Raw genomic sequence first — 25,182 nt, 5'->3', positions numbered from 1 at the left:
TGTGCTATTTACTAAAACCACCACACCTCCTTTTACTTTCACATTCTGCCCGCCACTTGTGTGAGCAGTTCATTTCACTTGTCACAATCCTGTTTAGTCATCAAGATTTCTGCCTCTTTGGAAAAAACCCAGACATGAACTGTACATGAACAGCACACTTTCAGTCTGGTAAAATATACAGCTCTACAGCTGGGCATCAATACAGCGGTTCAGCAGCGGGGGTTAAGGGCAGCGCGGGTTAAGTGACATGGCCTTAACCTCCACTGCTGAACCAATGTATTGATGCCTGGCTCATGATTAAAGGGGTTTAAAGGCACAGTGCCTCATCCTCTTTTCTACATGTGTTGGCACTATTTTCGTGCTGCATGCATCTTTGCAATAGCACCACCAGAGGCACAGAGGGATGCACAAAGAGCCGGATCACACACATGGCAACTTAGGCAGGTGCCTAGGGCCTAGAGAGTCTAGGGGCCTGGTTTTTGCTAACCGCCAGCAAATTTTGCCAAAAAAACTAGGTGGCCATCAAGTGTGGGCCTAAAGTTGTTACTTTCCTAGGGCACAATTTCACTTTAATCTGTCTATGGACAAACAGGGGGACAGAAGTGGCACAGGGGAACTTAAGTTGGCACAAGGAGACAGAAGGAGGTGCAAAGGGAGACAGAAGGAGGCACAGGGGGGTAGAGGTGGCACAAGGGGACTGAACGTGGCACAAGGAGACAGAAGGAGATAAAAAAAACTGTGAGGGGTGTATCTTCGTTCATGAGGTGTGGCTAAGTTTGTGGGTAGGGCTTAATCAGGGGCACGGCCCCCCCAAGACCATTGGCACTCCAGGCAGTGGCCTGTAATGCCTAAAAACACAGCTGAACAGAGCCATTTGCACTAAATTCCTATAAATGGCTGGTTTGGGTATAAATGCACAACATAGCCACAAGTTAGGTTAAGATGGTTTGTAGTTGTAGGTAAAACAGTTAGGCCTGGTGCACACCAGAGGAGTTTTTCTGAGCGTTTTGAGTTTTTAAATCTACTGCTAATGTTATCCTATGTGTCTGTGCACACTGGAGCAATGAGGTTTTGTAAAAAAAAAACCCATAGCGTTACATTGGGAAGAGCTTTTGAAAGGTTTCAAAAGCTCTTCCCAATGTAATGCTATGGGGTTTTTTACAAAACCTCATTGCTCCAGTGTGCACAGACACATAGGATAACATTAGCAGCAGATTTAAAAACCCAAAACGCTCAGAAAAACTCCTCTGGTGTGCACCAGGCCTTAGTCTGGTTATGTGTCACCTATAGTCATGGGCGTCTGCAGAAAATTTTCCAGGGGGGGCCAAAAAGTGGGGAGCGAAAAGCGGGGCGGCGCGCTTAGCACGCCGCGCCGCAAATCTGGGTTGGTGCGCGCCAAAAAATGGAGCTACGTCGTGCCGAAAAATGGGTGTGGTCATGAACCAGAATGTGGGTGTGGTCGTGGGTGGAGACAAGTTTACATGAACTAAGCAATGGTGGGACATTAGATTAGGACAGTGGTGGCGAACCTTTTGGAGGTCGAGTGTCCAAACTGCAAAGTCACTTTACTATCACAAAGTGCCAACAGCAATTTAAACTAAATACAAACGTTTTAACTCATACATGAACATTATGGAAAATTAAGTTGAAAATAAACTGTGAAGATAAACAATTTCATCCATCGTACTTCTGAAAAAATTATTCATTTTTTTAGAACCTCCCAGTTTCATTTTCTGTTTTAAAAAGCGGAACAAGTAGGTTCAATGCTATTGTCTCATATGATGATGATTCAGCTTTTTCCATAGTCTCGCAGTTAGCAATCATGTGACCCCCAACAAGACAAATTCAGCAATCATGAGCCCCCCCCCCCCCATCAAGACAAATTCAGCAATCATGAGGCCCCCAACATGACCAACTCAGCAATCATGACGCCCCCAACAAGACAAATTCAGCAATCATGAGGCCCCCAACAAGACAAATTCAGCAATCATGAGGCCCCCAACAAGACAAATTCAGCAATCTTGAGGCCCCCAACAAATCATGAGGCCCCCAACAAGACAAAGTCAGTAACCATGAGGCCCGCAACAAGACAAATTCAGCAGTCATGAGGCACATAAATAGACAGCTTTTCACATAAATAGGCAGAATGCCCCCTTAATATGTAGACACCTCTCACCTGGCAGCAGTTCCCCAAAATACACTCAATCTGACAGCAATGGTTCCCCAAAAATAGGTAGCCCCAGGTCTATAGGTGTCCCCAGAATAGGTGGCCAGCGGTATAGATGTCCCCAGAACTGGTAGCCAGGGGTAGAGATGTCCCCAGAACAGGTAGCCAGGGGTATATGTGCCCAGTATATGTAGTCAGGGGTATATGTGCCCAGTATATGTAGTCAGGGGTATATGTGCCCAGTATATGTAGTCAGGGGTATATGTGCCCAGTATATGTAGGCAGGGGTATATGTCCCAGTATATGTAGGCAGGGGTATATGTCCCAGTATATGTAGCCAGGGGGATATGTCCCAGTATATGTAGGCAGGGGGTATATGTCCCAGTATATGTAGGCAGGGGGTATATGTCCCAGTATATGTAGCCAGGGGGATATGTCCCAGTATATGTAGGCAGGGGTATATGTCCCCAGAAAAAGTAGCCAGGGGGATATGTCCCAGTATATGTAGGCAGGTGTATATGTCCCAGTATATGTAGCCAGGGGGATATGTCCCAGTATATGTAGGCAGGGGTATATGTCCCAGTATATTTAGGCAGGGGGTATATGTCCCAGTATATGTAGGTAGGGGGTATATGTCCCAGTATATGTAGGCAGGGGGATATGTCCCAGTATATGTAGGCAGGGGGATATGTCCCAGTATATGTAGGCAGGGGGTATATGTCCCAGTATATGTAGCCAGGGGGATATGCCCCAGTATATGTAGGCAGGGGTATATGTCCCAGTATATGTAGCCAGGGGGATATGTCCCAGTATATGTAGCCAGGGGGATATGTCCCAGTATATGTAGCCAGGGGGATATGTCTCAGTATATGTAGGCAGGGGGTATATGTCCCAGTATATGTAGGCAGGGGGTATATGTCCCAGTATATGTAGCCAGGGGGATATGTCCCAGTATATGTAGGCAGGGGTATATGTCCCAGTATATGTAGCCAGGGGTATGTGTCCCAGTATATGTAGCCAGGGGGATATGTCCCAGTATATGTAGCCAGGGGGATATTTCCCAGTATATGTAGGCAGGGGGTATATGTCCCAGTATATGTAGGCAGGGGGTATATGTCCCAGTATATGTAGGCAGGGGGTATATGTCCCAGTATATGTAGCCAGGGGGATATGTCCCAGTATATGTAGGCAGGGGTATATGTCCCCAGAAAAGGTGGCCATGTGTGCCCCAGCAGGAGGGGAGCAGCGCAGAGAAGAGGGAGAGCTATGGGCACTCACCTTAGGGGGCTCTCCCTCCCTCTCTCGCTCTCCCCTCCGGAGTCCGGAATGAAGTGTGCAGCGGCTGGGCAGTGGGCGGAACTTACCTCCTCTCGTCGCACGCGCCGGATGGATTAACCGCTACTCTGGTCTGATCCAGACCAGAGTGCGGCACCAGAACTTCCGGCGCAGGAGCGAGAGGAGGTAAGTTCCGCCCGCTGCCCAGCCGCTGCACACTTCATTTCGGAGAGGACAGCGAGGGAGAGAGAGCCCCCTAAGATGAGGGAAGGGGGGGGGAGACATCCGCCCTTTCCCACTGTGCCCATAGCTCTCTCTTCTCTGCGCTGTTCCTCTAATTTGGCTGCACGGGCACGTGGCAGGGGGGGGGATGGCAGCGGGTGGCCAGGCTCAGGCAGATGCCCGGTTTTGCCATATGTGCGGACGCCCATGCCTATAGTTCAAACTGTGCGAATGCTGCATTCCCATCAACAAGCATGGAAATCTGAGGAGATGCCTGGAGAGATGGCTAGAACACTTAAGCTAATCCACGTGTAAAATCCAACATTTTAGGGCCATGCGGTACCTTGACTGGCCTTGAAACATTGGAACTTACTGTACACGTGGACTATGCTTTAGAGGATTATTTTTAACCTGAATGCTAGCCATCTCAGATTTCTATGCACAGTCAGTGGCACCATCACTTTAGTGGCCATGAAAAGACAAAAGGTCAAAGAACCATATGGTTGTGCAGTATTCTGGATGACTTTACATTGATAAACACTGCTTCTCCCCAGAAGGCCCCTCCTGCTGGGAGAGTGTTGGAAGGCAGGTCAAAATTCAGCCCAAAACTCACACATGTGCTGAATGCACTTTTACATCCAGGGTTACATGTAAGAAACCGCCATGAGTCATGTGTCGTTACTTCAATAAGCATTTATCTGGTGAGTTGCCAAAAAGCTTAGTCAACCCCACTGTAATGTAGCAAAGGCCACAGGGGCCATTTACACAATATATTATAATATGCCTGAACTACACCCTGAAACACATATAAATACGCAGATATCTTAAAGTGACACTGAAGCAAAAGAAACAAAGCGAAAAAAAGTATGATATAATGAATTGTATGTGTAGTACAGATAATTAATAGAACATTAGTAGCAAAGAAAAAAGTCTCATATTTTTATTTTGTTATATAGTTTTTTTTCTATATATAACATTGCATCATTCTATCATATTTGCAATTACAAACCACACACTGTATATTAAACAATGAAACAGAGCAGAGCTAATGACCCTTTGAACTTCCCTGCAATAAAACCTTATCTGAAGCTGCCTATCACTGTTTCTTTGATGCATAAGTGCTTCAGAAAATAGGACAGTCTCTGACCCAAGTTGGGTTGGAGAGCCCAGAGAAGCTCTTTTGCATAGATGACAACTGAAGTTTCTTAACTATTCCTGTACTGGAAAGAATATGAGACTCATATCTTTGCTACTTATGGTCTATTTCTTAGCTGTACTCCACCTACAATGTATTATTTCATACATTTATTTTCACTTCAGATTCCCTTTTAACTAATAACTCTCAGGCTAACAAGGTACAAAAGTTACAAATGTTTCACAAGATGTGTAAATGTAAAGTACTTGAGCGCTGTCTATCTACACTTAAAATGAAAGTGTAATGCTTATTTATTATACCTGTTCTGCTTGTTTCACAAAATTCCTTCTACTGTAATGTTAGTTTAACCCAGTACATGTCTAATGTGCCGCTTTCTTGTGCTCACTGATTGTTTTACACAGGTCAGGCTCTCAGCATGTGCACTATTTCTGTAAACTGTGTTTGTGTAGTTGAATGTCAGCTGGTAATCTTTCCATGTAATGCATACCAGCTGCTCAGCACCTTCCTAGCCTTATAAAGGTGGCCATAGATGGATGGTGGCCATACAGCCAGCATTGTATATCCACTGCTCAGTGAAGTCCCCTGGATTGTCTCCATTTCTCCACAAGAACAAGGATTATTAAAGAGGAACTGTGACAACATATAGTAGAATTCAGTAAAATATTCAGAAATCCTGTTTTTACATAAAATATCCTGGTTTAAGCATCAGAAACACTTTCTATAGCCAAATATTGCTGTATATTGATATGTAGCCTGTGTAGTCTCTAGATTACTTATGTGATTTGTCATCATGGAAAGAGAGACGCTGGAGAGACCAGGACACCTTGAAGAAAAATCATTCAAGTATGTCTCTGGATCCTAGAGGTCACTTTTCCACTACAATATGCTGTGCACACTGAGCCTGCTTCTCCCTGCTGCATTCTGCACATGACAATGTGCCTCTCTGAATACCTAATATGGGGGGGGGGTCACATTGGGCTACCTATACTAGGGGGGCCCTCTCTGGCTACCTATACTGGGGGTCTCGACTACATACGGGGGTCTTTACTGGTTACATAATACCAGGGATTGCTCTGATTACCTAGACTGGGGGGGGGGGGGGGGGGGGGTTGGCCTCTCTGGCTACCCAATACTGAAAGCTCATCTGGGTACCTATACTGGGGGACTCATTTGGTTATATATATTGGGTGCCCCCTGGCTACAAACTACTGGGGGATGACTCTAGCTACCAATACTGGGGGGCTATCTAATGCTGCAGGAAACCTCTAGCTACCTATACTAGGTTGGCTACCACTGGCTGCGTATTACTGTGGTACCCCTTCAGCTACTGATATGGGGGAAGGGAGGGGGGGGGGGTATGGACTCTGCCTACCTTTACTATGGGCTACCTAAGGCTACCGCATTGCAACAGTGTGCCCAAGTCTCTCTGTGTGTGAGCGGGTTATTGAGCCTAGAAACTGCCCTGTCACCATTTACCTGGATTTTCTCCACCCACATCTTAAAAATATAGCCATAAGTTAACAGATATCAGTTTGGTTTGCCTTGCTAATATGCATGACCAGAGGCATAGTAAAAGTCCTGTGAATTTAAGGAGCCAAAACATACTTACACAATGCATATTGATGCTTCCATTGATATAAAAGGAGGAAGAAACCGATCTACCCTCAGCAGTGGACTCTGGGCTTACTCTGTCAATACTGTGCTGTTGTTGATGCACCACACTGAGCTGGTGGCAGATGGACCTATACAGATCCACAATTAGGGCTGGAAAACGACTAGGCCAGTGATCTGCAAACTTGGCTCTAGGCTTCGTCCAGCCCCAAGCTCCCAGCATGTTCCAGTAGTTATGCGCCTGCGCAGTATGCTTTGGTCCACGTGGCGGTTAATTGACAGCGCCGCTCGCGCAGGCACAGTACAGGGCGACCCCCAGGTCGGCCTGACGTCATTGCCGGGGACTGGGAAGCTTCACAGGCGAACAGCTCACCGCGGAGCAAGGGACATGCTGGGAGCTTGAGGCTGGACGAAGCCCCGGGTAAGTAACACTTATTTTCATTATAATCCCCTGATGACTCCTTTAATGAACTACAAGTCCCACAATGCATTGCAGGAGTCTGACAGCCACAGTCATGTTTCATAAAGGCAAGTGCATTGTGGGACTTTTAGTTCCTTAACAGCTGGAGAGCCAAGTTTGCAGATCACTTCAATGTTTGTGTTTTTATAGTTAAAGAGGAACGCCAGTGAAAATAATGTAATAAAAAAGTGCTTCATTTTTACAATAATTATGTATAAATGATTTAGTCAGTGTTTGCCCATTGTAAAATCTTTTAAATCCCTGATTTACATTTTGACATTTATCACATGGTGACATTTTACTGCTGGCAGGTAATGTAGCTGTTGCTTGCTGTTTTGGCAGTTGGAAACAGCTGTAAGCAGCTATTTCCCACAATGCAATAACGTTCACAGACAGGAAACTGCCAGGAGTACAATGGTCTCAGAGTTTCTTGTGGAAGGGGTTTCACCACAATATCAGCCATACAGCGCCCCCTGATGGTCTGTTTGTGAAAAGGAATAGATTTCTCATGTAAAAGGGGGTATCAGCTACTGATTGGGATGAAGTTCAATTCTTGGTCACGGTTTCTCTTTAAATGCTGACTGTTATTTACATATTTCTATTTTATACTGCAAATGATAAGGCTTGTTTAAACTTTCCGTACTTGCTCACACCTAGGACGTTTTGCGTTTTTTCTGAGCGCCAACGCTTGTGCAATGATCCTTATGGGATAGTTCATATCAGTGTGTTTTGTCTGCTTTCCATTTTATGCAACAACTGCGTTCGCGCTTTTAAGAATAAATACATTGTATTTATTCTTTTCAGGGTCACAGAGTTCACTTCCTGACTTGCGTCAGGAAGTGAAAAAACAAAATTGCTCTGCAAAAGCACTTTGAAAAGCGCTTTACAAAAAATCATAGCACGAAGGTAAGTGACGGGAGGGGGAAAGAAAAATCACTCACAAAATCGCAAAGCGCTGGCCTCAGCAATTGCGATTTTAGATGTGAACAAAGCCTGAGATTTTACAATTTTCAAATACTTGATAAAGCACTCAGGGGAATTACAATATATTACGTGTTCCCTAACCAGGGGTAGGCCCCTAGTGCGCTAAAACTTAACTTTTATTAGTCGTATTAAAATACATATGTATCAAACGTACAGCATCAATTAAAACAGTCTACTGTGTTAGTGTTTGACTCTTAGCTTGTGTCATATACACAACATATTTTTGTCGGGTGGATCACCTACAGACAATAAAGATTGTACATCTATGTGCACATGTCTTAAAGAGGGGACAAATATCTCCTCTCTAGACCATATAGCTAGTGCATATTAAATAGAGTCTGGTGATCGGCACCCTCCCACAGCTAACACAGGGGCTATATATGCTGACAGTTATGTGGGGTGGGGGCACTGTATATGTTTAATGCACTGCACTGTATATATGTATTCACTCCAGACGAAGGCGTTTAGCTGAAACATGTCGAGTTTTTTGTAATTTTGCACACTGTTTGCATGGTGTGATCCCCTACTGTCCGCTACACCTGTGTTAGGTGTGGGAGGGTGTTGATCACCAGACTCTAACCACTTAACGACCGCCTAACGCCGATAGGCGTCGGCAGGACTTAAGTGGTTTTCCATGGAAACAGCCTTTCCATGATAGTTCACGGAGGGTGTCTCCGTGATTAGCCGGAGAGCCGCCGATCGCGGCTCGCCGGCAAAATGTAAACACGTGGGGAAGAAATCCCCGCTGTTTATATCATACGGCGCTGCTGCGCAGCAGCGCCGTAAGGCAGATCGGCGATCCCCGGCGTCTGATTGGCCGGGGATCGCCGGAATATGATAGGCTGAAGCCTATCCTACAATGCGCAGGACGGATATCCGTCCTGCACAGCCCATGGAGGGAGAGGGAGGGACGGAGAGGAAGGGAGCGCCGAAAACGTTGCGGAGGGCGGCTTTGAAGAGCCCCCCGCAAAGCGCAGCAAGCCGGCGGCGATTAGACCCCCCCAGCAGGACATCACCCTAGTGGGAAAAAAAGGGGGCAAGTTGATCGCCCTGGCATAATACTGATCTGTGCTGCGGGCTGGAGAGCCCACGCAGCACAGATCAGGCAAAACACCCCTGGTACTTAATGCACTAGCTATATGGTCTAGAGAGGAGATATTTGTCCCCTCTTTAAGACATGTGCACATAGATGTACAATCTTTATTGTCTGTAGGTGATCCACCCGACAAAAATATGTTGTGTATATGACACAAGCTAAGAGTCAAACACTAACACAGTAGACTGTTTTAATTGATGCTGTACGTTTGATACATATGTATTTTAATACGACTAATAAAAGTTAAATTTTAGCGCTAGGGGCCTACCCCTGGTTAGGGAACACGTAATAAATTATAATTTTCATAAAGAAAACATTCTCCCGTAAATTCTCATATTAAGTGACATGCTCATCTTGATTGCAGTGCATAACAGTGTGATCATTCTTTGCTAATTGCTCTATGTCTGTTGGAAACATTCCAGAAAACTCTTATCTGCTTCAGTTGGTACCAGGGACCAAAATGACTATGAGAAATCCACAATAAACATAAGTGCAGACACTTGGAAAAAGACTTTACAATGAAACAGCTGTCATACATGCACAATCCCACAATGCATTGCTGCTACTGAGGATTTGGGCCATTGACCTTGTAAATAATTTGTAAAATAGAAAACTTGCCTAGAGACTACCTGCTTAGACTGCTTGAGATAAAAAATACTGCCAGGCACCAAACTACCGATGAATGGCCAAAGCAGCTGATCTAGTCTACTACCAATGCCCAAAACAATGGAGCTGAAACCACTAGCTTTGAATCTTACAGGGCAACCATGATGGGAGGTGGCCATGAGATTATAGGATGAAACTCTTAACACCTCAAATTACCTATCGGTCATGTGGGAAAATTCTAATACATTTTTAGAAGAAAAGCATTGTATGGTCACCTTAGCTGTCCAAGGCTGATTGCATCATACTGCTGCGTCACATCTGTATTATAGAGAATAGACACTTTGCTATTGTATTATATTCCATGTTTTTGCACACATTTCAACAGGATGGCCAGGATGGCTGGGAAGTTGGGGTTCGGTGTCAGTCTCAGTGCCTCTTAAAGGATAACTGAAGCAAGAAGAATATGGAAGCTGCCATATTTCCTTCTAAACAATCTGACAATAATGTCAGAAACACCTGATCTGCATATGCTTGTTCAGGGTCTATAGCTAAACGTATTAGAGGCAGAGGATCAGCAGGATAGCCAAGTAACTGGTATTGCTTAAAAAGAAATAAATATGGCAGATTAGATGGGACTCTGAATTGCTTGACAAGCGAGCAGTTCAAACATCCATGGAAAAGAGGCCTAAGGCTGTGTAAACACAACCTGCTTGACTAATGGTCCAATCAAAATACCGTAATTGTCCATTAATCAGAAATGAAGAATGCTTTTGCAATCAGAGACATGCTGGTAAATATTGCTTAGTCTTATACAGATCTTGGTATGTGTCTGTAGGTAGGACATGCTTCTGCTATGGGCAGGACAGAGCTGTTACTGGTCATGTGGGCAGGATTCAGGCCAGTGTGTGAGGGCATGTAGCACACAGTGTGCCAGTAAGTCTATCCCCATAAAGTCTGCCGTTTCCTGGGTGCCCTGATATTCATTTGCTGCTCCCGTCCAATCAAGAAAAGATACAGAACATTTATATTGCACTTTTCTCCTGGCTGGCACCAGAGCAGCCACTAGGGCGCGCTCAGTAGGCAGTAGCAGTGTTACTAGCCCAAGGACTCCTTACTGAATAGGTGCAGGCTTACTGAACAGGAAGAGCTGAGATTAAAGCCCAGGACACCGCTGTCAGAGGCAAAGCCATTAACCATTACACTATTCTAACTTAAGTTCTGATGTCACCTCTTACAGACCACCAGTAAAAGAAATCAGAACAAAAATCAGCATGCTGGCCAAAAGTGACTTTCATCATACAGGAATGCTGCCACACAGTCTTCCTCAGCACTGCAATGTGGGGGAGATCAACTTTCAAGGATGCTTTCATTCTATCTCTCATTTCCCATACTTCATATTAATGCAATACAAACTGAAAAGCTTTCAAATGAAACACAAACACAAAGATCCTGTGTGTCATGCACGTTGCTAGCGCCAAAGATCCATGGCACAGGCCGCAGATCTATTCTGGGGTGTCCCGGATGTCCCCAGTGCTATTGGGGAGGGGCCATGGGGGTCCACTAGACACCCAGGGGATACTAGTAAGGGTTGGGGGGGGGCACTAGAAGGCCAGGTAATACTATTGAGGATTGGAGAGGCCACTTAACAATCAGGGAAAGTTATGGGGGGTAGACCATTAGATGACCAGGAATTACTATGCTGGCTGGGGGGAGGGGGGCACTAGGCCATCAGGGAATACTGTGGGGGGACTGCAAGCCAGCCTGGCATCAGGCCAGCCAGTCAGCCCAGGATCAGGCTAGCAAGCCAGACCAGCCAGAACAGCACAGCACAGAAGCCAGGCCAGGGTGGTTTGCACATGCAAAAACGCAAACAAAATGTCACAAATTTTCAATTCTCCACAAAGTTCAATTCTCCACAGTGGCAAACGCATTTTTGCGCATTCACAAGTCACATGCTAAGTTTAGCACGTGTGAACCCTTCCTAAAAGAATTGGGATAGACAACAGATTCCAGATTTTGTCTGTCAGCCACACCACCTTCTACACGGCAAGGCAGCCATCTCCACACTGTGTTCTGCAGTTACCACTATCATTACCCATACAACTGCCTTTTATAAGTGGATATTCTTGTGAAGAAAGAAAGGGCAAAACTGAAGGGATCGTGAGTGACACAGGTGGTCAGTAACAACAAACATACCAATTTTAACAATTAGTGTTGTAAACATGAGATAGAGAGAGAGAGAGAGAGAGAGACTGCTAGTTCAGCCTTCGTCAAGGGGTGAGTCACAATGTTATAGGTTCGTTGTACTCATAGCTTAGCTTTATTGTGCTCACAACTTAGTAGAGTAAACATGGCCATACACTTAAAATCAATGGGAATCGGGAATGGGAAAAAAGCCAGATACTTACCTAAGGAGAGGGAAGGCTCTGGGTCCTATAGAGCCTTCCCGTTCCTCATTTCAGCACTGGCTCCCGGTAGCAGTATTCAACCAATTTGGTGAAATACTGCTCTAATACTCCGCCAAAGGTAGGCTTTGGAAGCCTTCGGGAGCCGAGTGCTCCTGAAGACGGGCAGCTCCATTCTAAGCACGCGAGTGCCCTCTCTCACACACTCGCTCATGCACAGTATGAAGCCGCCTGTCTTCAGGAGGACTAGGCTCCCGAAGACTTCAAAGTCCCCCACGGCAGGGGATTCTAATGGAGGAGCTGCTGCTACGAGGGGACCGGGAGAAGAGAGGGAAGGCTTTATAGGACCCAAAGCCTTCACTCTCCTTAGGTAAGTATTTGGCTTTTTAAAAAAACAAAACAATTCCCATTGACCTTAACCACTTGAGGACTGTGGGCTTACACCCCCCTAGTGACCAGGCTATGTTTCAGTAATTAGGCCACTGTAGCTTAAAGGCCTCGATGCAGGGCTTTACAACTCAGCGCACAAGTGACCCCCCCCCCCCCCTTTTTCTGCCCACAAACAGAGCTTAGACTGCCATCTAACAGTCTCCTAGCGGAAATCGCTGCTGGGAGACTGATGACGGAGTGGAGCTCCGTCATTCATGCAGAAATGACCGCGCATCGGCATACGCAATCTCCTGCAAAACCGCGCCCAAGGACTTGACACCAATTTGTGTTAGGTGGTCCTGTGCGTGATGCAGTGGTTGGGGGGTTAATAAGGATGCATGAGGCGGGCAAACAGACTAAAAACAATTGCCTCCACGTATCCAACTTGTCCAGCAGCGGAAGACTGCGCCCTCTGTTTCCTTCCGTACTCGTCGGATTGTTTGTAAAATGCTTCGTAACAGGCCTGACCTAACAGGTGGGCAGAAGCAGATGCAGTTCTTTTCTCGCATGCGCAGTAAGGGCTCCTCTATAGCCAATGCCTGCGCAGATTGTCCTGTGAGCGAGCCAGGGGGGGGGGGATGTCGGGAGCGCAGCCGCGGACATATCAATGCTATTGCTGATGACACCCAGCTAGATTTATCATTCAAACATGGCGTGACAGACCCTACTCCACAAATAAACGCATGCTTAGCGGAGCTTCAGAAGTGGATGAACGACTAAAACTAAATGCAGTGGCATTGCAATAAGGGGTGCAGGGATTGTGTCTGCACCTAGGCCCCTGGACCAGAAGGGACCACTAGGAGCCCTCCTTCATTCATCTTATTAGCTTTTCATTGGTGCCATGCTGGTACTATATATGTGCGTCAAATAGAGATAATCCTTAAACTGTTTCCTTACTCTACTTACAAATCTCTGACACTGCAGCTGTCCTTGGTAGGTTTCGGGTCTCCAAATCAGTAGAGTGCTTTGGGCCCCATGTAAACCTTGCACCGGGTCCCCAAGCTCCACAGCTACACCTCTGGGTAAATGCTGACAAAACTGAGGTTGTTGTTATCAGAGGTCAGCTCTCGACACCAAAGCAGCTCTAGTCCTGATGGGAAACTAAGATTCAGGAATAAAATCTCAGCTGCTGTAAAACATTCCTTCTTTCACCTAAGGAACATTGCAAAAATGAAGCCAGCGATGACTACAGAATGTCACTGCAAGTCTGTTAACAAGCCAACCCTGCCATTGCCACATAACACCAAACAATCGCTCACTCCACTGGCTACCCATAAAATGGAAAGATCGATATAAATTATTGACATTTAAATCCTTGCACAATCTGGGCCCTGGATACCCGAAGAACTTGTTACAACCGCATCACCCCCCCCCCCCCCACACACACACACACACAATCTTAGATCAAAGGAATCTAATAACTTGGTTACCCCAGAGTCCACCTCAAAACCTTTGGAGACGGAGCCTTCTGTCATGCTGTCCTTGCACTTTGGAACTTCCCTGCTACACTCAATCATGGTATCTCCATCCCTGGAAGCATTGAAGTCCAAACTAAAAAGCCACCTGTTTAGCGTGGCATTTACAAACACCTCTGTAACACAGTCCAGCCTGCAACCCTGTATTGATCTGAGACAAATCTTTGTGCTTTGAGTCCTATGGGAGATGTGCTTTACAGATGTTATTGCAATGTATTATATGACTGAAGTAGGGGTGGATTATATCTATAGACCAACCATTTCAGCACTATGTTTTCTCCTCTCAAAAAGTTGTAATATTAATCATGAGAAGAGTTTTCTGATGTGTATGCACTCCTTTCTGTGAAGAATAAAGAAGTAGTTAAACGCACACTGACAATTGCCGAGTCTTTGGCATTACAGAGGTTCACAGTGGGGACAGAATTACAGCAGGCATGCGCAGCACATCTAAACTGCTTCATTCAGCTAAGAGCTGCAGTTCTGTTGCCTCACGAGTCAGGCACACAAAATGAAAAGCCTGGCTCCCGCTCAACTAAAACACAGGCTTCAGCCAATGGACTCAGCATTTCAATTAACTGTGAACAAAAACCATTACACACACTGAACATCAGACACTAGCTCTTCTCTGCTACTACAAAACTTCCCAAGGTCTCTGTGTGCTCCCCTCAGCATGAGGCTGGACCCTCCCTTCCTCACCATCCACAGACTCACTTTGTGTGTACACGGGGACAAAGGGTGGGTGACATGAAACTATTCCCCCTTCTCCTCAGATAACTATGGGAAAAATGTTCTGATCAAGGAACAGGCACAACTCCTCAAGAAGTAACAGTTTTTTAAAACTGCTTTTATTCACTCCATACATTTGAATTTTTTTTTTTTTTTCAAACTCAGCGCACACCATTTGTGTTATTTACCCAGTTGGTAGATTAACTTCACAGTAATACTCCTTTTACTGGGTCAATTTTGCATCATTGTTTGATTGTATATTTTTTTTTTTATTTTTTTTTTCTATTCATAGAAAAAAAAAGTCAAAATCAATAACATCACAAATATATATACGCTACTCCAACCTAACTTCCCAACCTCCCCCAAATTGATCATACATATCTACGTACATGCATTCATACCCCATGGTCATAAGACCCTCACACCTCATCTCCCATAAGATTCATACATAGTGACTTACATACCGACATACGTACATACATACATACATGTATGCTTTCATACTAATAACATTCATACCATATGGTCATGAGAGACAAGGACGTACTATTGAGTTAAAATATCCCGGTCTGGTCCTTAACAGTAAAGGGGGAGGGGACGGTCATAAATTATTTTTCGTATATGTCAAATTTTATAGATTTTGAGTTAGTAAATTTTTCCAAATTTGTTTTTGTTCACTCCCTCTCCCCTTTCCATTATCTTCCTCAGTTAAATCATCTGCTGTATCAAACAGCTTATTCATCTGATGCAACCAGTCTTCAAAATGTGGGACTCCATTTCCTCTCCAGCTTTCTAGAATCAAGGCCTTTGCAACTATCGTCCCTACTCCTTTAATTAGTTTCATCTCCTTATTATCTAAGGGGTCACAGATCCCAAATATTATTGTTTCATCCGTTAATATGAGATCTTTCCCACCAATACTCCCGAAATTTATTATACCTTCCCATAAACTCCTCAACATAGGGCATTTCCGCCATACATGTATATCATCTCCCCGCTCCTTTCCACATCGCCAGCACAGCTCGGAGTTTTTTGATATGTTTTTAAACCTTACCGGCGTGAGATACCAACGCGTTAGTATCTTATACTGGGTCAGAGCTAATCTAGTAGCTTCTATCTTGGCTAGTGCTTTCCAGATATCATCCCATTGTTTTTCTAATTCTGGTCCCCACTCTACTTCCCATTTGGCACAAAAGGGCAACTTTGCTGTGCAATTCAATTGATTAAGGAACCCATAATACAGTGACAGCAGCTTTTTTGGTCTTAAAAAGGTAAGTATATTTTTTTCTAGGATATTCAGGTTAGTCCTGATTTCCCCATATTCCCTCTCTTTCTTTTTTAGATAACTTTCTACTTGGATTTTCCACCAACATCCCCTATAAGCACAATTTTCAATCATACTATTTATTTTAGGGTTACTACAACCCAACAGATCAACTATTCTCAGGTCTTTATTTAAATTATTACATACATTTGAAATTTAATAAGAAAAAAAAACAAAGTGAACCCGAGGTGAAAATAAACTGATGAAATAATTGTATTTATTCTCCTACTCCTAAAAATTGCTTATTTTATATTTAAACATTTATAAAGTAGATTGAATATTTTATTCTCTCCGATCAATGGTAGCATATTAAATGCCCCAGTTAAAATACATGATTGACCTTTTTCTATCTTTCCCCTGCCCTTTAGGAGTTGTATTCTGTCAGGAAATATTTATGACTATAATTTGCTTTTCAGTGATGTTTACTATATTCCCAGAATGTACTAACACCACAGAAGCTGTCACTTGCATGCCTGAAAATTAACTCTTTCAGGCAGCAAAATAAAAAAAAGAAAAACAGCCTGGTTATCAAAATGTTTTGCACTGTACATACACATGTTTATCTCATGTCACATGACAAGTCGGGTACACCTTAAATAAAAAGCAGTGATTACAACAATTTATAGTAATCTGATAGCGAGACTGAATAGAACATTTCATTTAAAATCAAATTACAAGAATAATTTTCCACTACCTATCCTTCCTGCCTCCCCTAACTAGATGGGGACCAGTTCATTATGTTATTGCTGGAAGTGATACACAAGTGAAAATATGCTCCTTTAAAATAAACCTCTCACAATTCCGGCTAATAGAAACTAATCATATATGAAAAGGCAATCTGAACTCCCAGAGATATTCAACAAATTTCAGTTTTACTTGTAAACACAACCTAATATTTAATGTTCACTTCACTGACATAAGCTTAGCATCCATAGTCTTACTTGTTAGCAGTGGCACTATTTACCTTGCAGGTCTGGGATCCTTGTCCTTAGTTCAAGTGCCACCAAGAGCGCTATCAGCTGTCTGTATGAGGTTTGTATGTAAACCCTGTTTTACATACTTCTACTTCAGGTGCATTTGTTACCTTCCACAATCCAAGAACACATTTCTAACTAAACATGTTCTTTAGAAAACTGGGCCTAGAATGTGGTAGGAATTGTAGGTTATGACTTTTAAGAGACTAATGGTGCCCATACATAGTACAATTTTTTTCATCCAATCTTACCATTTCTATTTAGTATAAGGGTAAATTAAGTGAATATACTGAAAGGATAATGTAGGCACTTCCCTTATTTTACATAGAAATGGTAAGATTGGATGAAAAAAATTGTACCATGTATGGGCACCATAATGGTGGCCATACACGGTACAATAGAAACGTTTGATTTTCCCGTTTTTTCGATCTAAATGATCGAATTGAATGAAAGTTGAAAAAAAAAAATTCGATCAAGAAATTCGAACGATCATCCCGTTTTTTCGAGAAAAATTATCAGACATGCTGGAAATTTTTTTATAATTGATCTAACGGAATAATCGAACTAAATTACCTAATTGAAAAATTGTACCATGTATGGCCACCATTAGACAGATGTCAGTGACTATTCTGCAGAAGTCATCAGCACTATACAGTATAAATAATGCTGTGATTCCTGTTGGGAAATGCAGGGCATTAGCCAGGTTACACTTCAGTCACTATTAACCCCTTGGGAAAAGTATTCATACTGCTTATCAGTAGATGTACTGTATAACGGTTTTGCCCCTTTGTGTACAAGTGGTTCCCTATTTTAATCCCTTTCTGCTCAGGAACTGATCTGAACAGTGATAATGTATTAATTTTTTTACCAAAATACTTAAGAAACTAACACCATCATCTTGCCTGCCGCTGAGGAAGTAAATGCTGTCCACGAAACTTGTCCGGCTATGCACAGATTTATGCCTGGTACACACAATGAAATTTACCTGCCAGATAAATTTTTTCCAACATATCCAATCTGAAGTTTGACCGATTTCAGTTTGATGGAAAATTGATGAGCAAATCGATCTAAATTCAGATCGGACATGTTGGAAAAAAATCGATCTGGCAGGTAAATCTGTCAGAAAATTGTATTGTGTGTACCTAGCATTACATCTATGTACTTGTAGAATACAGGAACATGCTAAATTTTGTTGTAATTAATCTCTATTATGCATACCACTAAACTGTTATGCATACCACTTTTCCATTATTTTATCTGTTTTACAGTGGTTTGCAAAAGTATTCGGCCCCCTTGAAGTTTTCCACATTTTGCCATATTACTGCCACAAACATGAATCTATTTTATTGGAATTTATTGGAATTCCACGTGAAAGACCAATACAAAGTGGTGGGATTCCAAACATTTTTTTTACAAATAAATAACTGCAAAGTGGGGTATGCGTAATTATTCAGCCCCCTTTGGTCTGAGTGCAGTCAGTTTCCCATAGACATTGCCTGATGAGTGCTAATGACTAAATAGAGTGCACCTGTGTGTAATCTAATGTCAGTACAAATACAGCTGCTCTGTGAGGGCCTCAGAGGTTGTCTAAGAGAATATTGGGAGCAACAACACCATGAAGTCCAAAGAACACACCAGACAGGTCAGGGATAAAGTTATTGAGAAATTTAAAGCAGGCTTAGGCTACAAAAAGATTTCCAAAGCCTTGAACATGCCACGGAGCACTGTTCAAGCGATCATTCAGAAATGGAAGGAGTATGGCACAACTGTAAACATACCAAGACAAGGTCGTCCGTCGTCCACCTAAAAACTCACAGGCCGAACAAGAAATGCAGTCAAGAGGCCCATGGTGACTCTGGACGAGCTGCAGAGATCTACAGCTCAGGTGGGAGACTCTGTCCATAGGACAACTACTAGTCATGCACTGTACAAAGTTGGCCTTTATGGAAGAGTGGCAAGAAGAAAACCATTGTTAACAGAAAAGCATAAGAAGTCCCGTTTGCAGTTTGTCACAAGCCATGTGGGGGACACAGCAAACATGTGGAAGAAGGTGCTCTGGTCAGATGAGACCAAAATGGAACTTTTTGGCCAAAATGCAAAACGCTATGTGTGGTGGAAAACTAATACTGCACATCACTCTGAACACACTATCCCCACTGTCAAATATGGTGGTGGCAGCATCATGCTCTGGGGGTGCTTCTCTTCAGCAGGGACAGGGAAGCTGGTCAGAGTTGATGGGAAGATGGATGGAGCAAAATACAGGGCAATCTTGGAAGAAACCCTTTTGGAGTTTGCAGAAGACTTGAGACTGGGGCGGAGGTTCACCTTCCAGCAGGACAACGACCCTAAACATAAAGCCAGGGCAACAATGGAATGGTTTAAAACAAAACATATCCATGTGTTAGAATGGACCAGTCAAAGTCCAGATCTAAATCCAATCGAAAATTTGTGGCAAGATCTGAAAGCTGCTGTTCACAAACGCTGTCCATCTAATCTGACTGAGCTGGAGCTGTTTTGCAAAGAAGAATGGGCAAGGATGTCAGTCTCTAGATGTGCAAAGCTGGTAGAGACATACCCTAAAAGACTGGCAGCTGTAACTGCAGCAAAAGGTGGTTCTACAAAGTATTGACTCAGGGGGGCTGAATAATTACGCACACCCCACTTTGAAGTTATTTTTTTTTTAAATGTTTGGAATCATGTATGACTTTCGTTCCACTTCTCATGTGTACACCACTTTGTATTGGTCTTTTACGTGGAATTCCAATAACATTGATTCATGTTTGTAGCAGTAATGTGAGAAAATGTGGAAAGCTTCAAGGGGGCCGAATACTTTTGCTAACCACTGTATATACGCTAATAAAATACTAATATTTATTGCATGTCGGATTGCTCACTACAGAATGGTTGAGGTATCCTATTTTATAGAACTTTTTGAAAAATTATTCAATAAAACAAACAATGAAACAAAAATCCTCTATTATTATTACTATGCTCATTTAAAGGTCACCTCATTACAGGCTTTCACCACAATTGCACATCACTCCTGGAGGCCTTGTGGCCAAGTCTGAATGGTGCATTCCAATCCACCACATAAATACAGGAAATAAAGATCTTGCTTTACTTTCAGCAAAGTAGCCTGTCTCCGCAGCTATTTTACTTTCACATGCAGGGAATGTATTTTACTGTTAACAAGATTTGTGAAGTGAGCTTTAATGCATACATGCTAATATATAAAAGCGTCATTTCTGTGTATTGTTTGCACATGTCACACAGTAAGCATACTTGGTTATAGCTGCCTGCATAGTGATTTGTGCATTACTGTACTATACAGTGCTGTGTTCTAAATCTGGCACTTCATAATGGATAATAATAATATTTTCCTCTATGGAAATGGATGTCTGCTCAGGCCGACTGAAAACAAAAGACTCTTTCACGGCTGACGGATATAGATCAGGAGTGTAACAGGTATGCTCTCCACGCTCTGTGACATATAAGAATCAATTAAAGGGTAAGCTACAACTAGGAGCATGGAATTCAGTTACAGAAAAGTGAAGGCATCAGAACATTATTCCTATAATGCATTTTGGCTTTGTAACAAAAGAAGTATATTTGAAGGGATAATCTATTTTCATTAAGAATTGGTATAAATGTCCACTGGTGCTACACAAAGGTTTTCCAATTTACCACTATTACAATGACCATCACATTTTAAACTTTCAGATGCACATTTTTTGGAACAACGACTACAGTACTTTCTAGTGATCAGCTTCAGTTCCAGCTTTCAATTAAAATTTACTCTGATTCAAAATGAGCTAATTAAGTCCAGTGTGTGCTGATTAACTAGCCCTGGTTCAAGTCAGTGGTAATTCATATGCTATTTGTATGGCACAGCACAGAGCAGGGACCCTTGTTACTCTTTTTTTTTGCATATCTGAACTAAATGATTGATTGGCAGTAGGATTTGATACACCCATTAGACACTGTTTACTAGAAAAATTTCTAGAAACATCTGCGTTTTATATAGACATAAATTAATGTGAGCAAGCTTAAGTAACATTTGCCCTTAATCCAATGTAAAAAGTGTTTTTTGGGCTGGAACCCACAAGAGTGTTTTTGTTTTTTTGGAGCATTTAAGGATCGCTTTCAATCGCTATCGATTTCCCTAAATGCTCTGCCAATGTAAATGGATGGGGCAGATTCCACTAGAGCAATTGCGATTAGGCAAATGGAAATCGCAGGACATTCAGCATTTTGGGAGCGCTTCCTTTCTAATGTATTGTATAGGAGCAGGAAAAAAAATTGCTCCCAAAATAATCTGTAAAACACCATCACAAATCACTAGCGATTACACTTTGTGCTTTCTAGTTAGTCCCAGGCCTTTCTCATAAGTTGAGGAATTTACCTTTAACACTACATAACAGAGTTTCTGCTTTCTTTACCCCTTTGCAAAGCAGCCAAATCAAAACAAAACAAAGGGAAAGAGCTGAGCAGTCACTAAAAGAAAACCTTACCTAGCATTTTCAGCGTTTCCTAATGTCATATGCCAAAGCTGAACAGACTGTCTTACAGCTATTCTGGCTGTTCTTGAAGTTCTTACAGAGCACTACTCCTTCCTGTCTGCTGTCAGTGGAACCCAGGCATTGCCACTTAGTAGCAGCCACTGTTACTGGATGCTCATTTTACGGGAAGGAGATGAGAAGCAGTGATAGTATGGATTTGGAGGGTGGAGACGCCCAGAATAAGTGGATATACGCTATATAAGTAAAACAAAAGGTATCTTACCTCTTGAGATGTACAACACCAGTAAATTGGAAAATATTTTTATTGCAGCAGAATGTACAAATGACAAAGCGTTTCACAGATATCTGCCTGTTTCCTCAGGTCAACTACAAAGACAAAGTGTTTTTGCAGAAGACTGTGTGGATTGTGGGCTCTTCTAAGTTCCCCGTAGGCCAGTGGTGGCCAAACATTTTAGACCAAGGGCCATATCACATGTCTTGAGATAGCTAAGGGGCGGAACTAGCAAAATTAAACACAATTTTTTTCTGATTGTCCCTAGGTCACAGGTGTCGAACTCCAGGCCTGGAGGGCCAGATCCATGCCAGTGTTTAGGATGGACTGAGAAAGAGAGGAATGTGTTCTACCTGATGGACCACACCTTTCCTGATTCAGACCTATCAATTTTAATTTGAGCCGTGTCAAAAATGTGTGAGGACCTCAGCCCTCGAAGGCCCGGGTTGACATCCCTGCCCTAGATAAAGTATGTCTATCATAGTTTTGTCAAATAAAATATTTATACGGGAAATAAAACATATTCTATGTGTGCTGTCAACATGTCCCCTTCAGTGCAGTGGCGGCTGCTAATGAGTAGGGGTTGCTGCTGCTGACATAGTGGCTACTGTTGGCATAAGCGGCTACCCTTCACTCAAGTCCAGGCCTATGTATCTGTTTTTCCTCCCCGTCCACCAGGGCTTCTGCAGCCATTTTCCGTTGTCCCATAGTAATCACTATAGGACTACAAAAAATGTCGGACATGTTCCAGTGTATACTGAGTATACACATCGGCGGCCATTACTTTGTAGTTTTATACTAATTCCTGTGGGACTGCAGGAGAGCAGACGGAAATTCAGAGCGATGACACAGGTTGGCTCCAAACATTGGTGCATACAGCACTACAGCAATGACCCGCGAACGGCATGCAATGAAAATCACACAGGAACTTTGGAGGTCACCGGAAAAGGCTTAGTGGGCCACATTTAGGACTTAGGCCAGACTCTGGACAAATCTGATGTAGGCGCATTCAGTGGTTGCAAGAGTTTGCAACCCAATTTTGTGAGTATTCTTACCCACAATTCTGTCACAAATTGATTGACCTAAACTATACTGAGTACCATTTAGCTCCTGGTTTTCCCTTACCCTATAAGTTGATAGAGCTTCTCTGACAAGAGAACCTTGGGGACTTATTACTAAATTATACAGTGATCGCATAGGCTCACTGTTTAGACACTGTGTGCTCCGGACAGTCAGTGAAACAGGAAAGATGACTGACTGGCTGTAGCCTTTGTATTCCTTTTAGGAATAGGGGAGAGTATCATATATCCATGCAGACCAAGTATTACATAGGACCTTGTTACCTCTTACAAAAGATTTGCAAGAACAATGCCTTATCGTTTTTACAGTGACATTATTAAAACTCACTTGCATCACTCGGAGACTGTAAATGTCCATCCAACATAATACAAGTGGAATGCCATAAAAAAGAAAGGCCATTGGGTAGTGAATTACTCCCTGGTTTCTGCAGGCAGCCAGGATTGGAAGAACCCTCTCTAATCTTGGACCAGCTGCAGATAACAGAGTGAGGCACCTGGAAAATACTGGAGCTATAAAAAGATACACACTAAGCTGTGCTTTCTCTGAGAAAAGGCTCTACCAGTGTCAGTTTACCTATCCGCAATGGACACAACCAAATAAAAAAATGGGGGTGGGGTGGGGGAGAGAAGTTATGCACACCGTAAGGTATAGCCCAATGGTTCCTGGGTGCTGGGACCAATAACAGAGTGAATGGTTGGCACTCCAGATATCGGGTACGACAAATACCAATCAGGTGTGCACACCTGAAACAACCTCTCCACTTGTCTGCTGCAGAAACCCGATGATGCACATCCAGCTTATTCCCCTGGCATTTTTTGTCCTTGGGAAAGAGACACATTGTTGTCTCAAAACATTGTAATGTTTTATATGCAGCAATAAAAATTTAATTCACACCAATGCGCTTCTGTCCGCTTCTGTGCGCTTTTTTTTCCAGCAACATGTATCTGTGAGGCCTCGTTCACATCATACGCGCTTCCGTGTGGATATGGAAGCGCGTATGATGTGCTGAAATGCAGGAACGGCAGAAGGGCATAGAGTGCGCTGGGAAGCGCTTGTGTACTGCTGCCTGGATTTTGCCCGCACCGCAGAGCTGATCCCATCACTGTCAATGGATGGGATCAGCAGCGCAGCGGCGCAGATGACGTGCGATCGGATGCGCTGCATTCGGATCGCACAGCCATCGGCGTTGGCTAGATGTGAACGAGGCCTTAACATTATGTGCTGAAAAAAAGCGAAAAGAAGTGCACGAAGTGTGAATGAGGCCCTAGAGTTGTATCCTATTTCTGGAGTGCCAAACACCCACTCTGACAACCAGAGGAAATTCCACTTTTTTCTGGGATTTCCAGGCAACATCTGAATAGCAGTTCTGGATACTGTGGGCAAAGGGTTAGAACCTCTGACTTAAAGAGACACTGAAGCGAAAAAAAATATATGATATAGTGAATTGGTTGTGTACTATGAATAATTACTAGAAGATTAGCTGCAAAGAAAATATCCTCATATTTTTATTTTCAGGTATACAGTGTTTTTTTTTAACATTGCATCATTCTCTAATATGTGCAGATTACACAACACTCAGCATTTAAAATGATTCTTTCAGAGCAGTCTGTGAACTAGTGACCTCTCCTCTGGCAGAGGAAAAGTAATTAGTTCACTTACAGTTGAGATAATAAAAGTCAGATAACAGCCCTCTCCACGACTTTCAAGATTAATCACTTTTTTGCATAGAGATAACAACTAGAGTTTCTTAACTCTTCCTGTACTGGAAACAATTAGACTGATATATCTGATCTTAATGTTTTATTTCTTAGCTGTACTACACATTCAAATCATAATATCATCATTTTTTTTCCGCTTCAGTGTCTCTTTAAGGTGGCCACACACCATACAATTTTTTAAATATCTGTTCAATTTAAGAATTGCAATCAATTTTTCTGACTGATTGTAACATTTCAAAAATATGATCAATGTACCACACACACCTATGTAAATTTTCCCCCAATTATGATAAAAATGATTGGAAACTCTGACAAAATTGCTAGGGTGTGTATATTAATAAATTGTCAATCTAACACACACCCTACAATCTTTAGAAAGATTGAAGAAAAATATCTGGCATTCCGGATCGATAAAAATCGAAGAAAGCGGGAAATCCGATCCGATTTTTCAGTCGAATGAAAAAAAAGCTTTCGATTTTTTCGGGAGATCCGATCGTTTTTATCGAATTGCTGTAAAATCGGATCATTTTACTGTATCGTGCGTGGCCACCTTTATTTTTATTGCTGTCTTGTGTACTCATCGGTGATATTTTCCATCAATTACTGACCCACTAACCTCCCCTTCCCTCGCACGCGCATAGGAACAGAACAGATGCCTTCTATTAATACTATGAAGGCAGGGC

The 25,182-nt window shown here is 43.0% G+C and overlaps 1 protein-coding gene across 1 annotated transcript in view; it reads right to left on the bottom strand.

The window, feature by feature from the left end:
• ARHGEF26 (Rho guanine nucleotide exchange factor 26) overlaps positions 1-25,182 on the bottom strand; it is a 189,653-nt gene that overhangs the window by 134,674 nt on the left and 29,797 nt on the right. The window lies entirely within an intron of this gene.

Source organism: Hyperolius riggenbachi, chromosome 4, assembly GCF_040937935.1.
Source record: "Hyperolius riggenbachi isolate aHypRig1 chromosome 4, aHypRig1.pri, whole genome shotgun sequence".
NCBI classification, from domain to species: domain Eukaryota; kingdom Metazoa; phylum Chordata; class Amphibia; order Anura; family Hyperoliidae; genus Hyperolius; species Hyperolius riggenbachi.
Note: the sequence above shows the minus strand (reverse complement) of the source record. Positions and strands in the feature narration are given on the sequence as shown.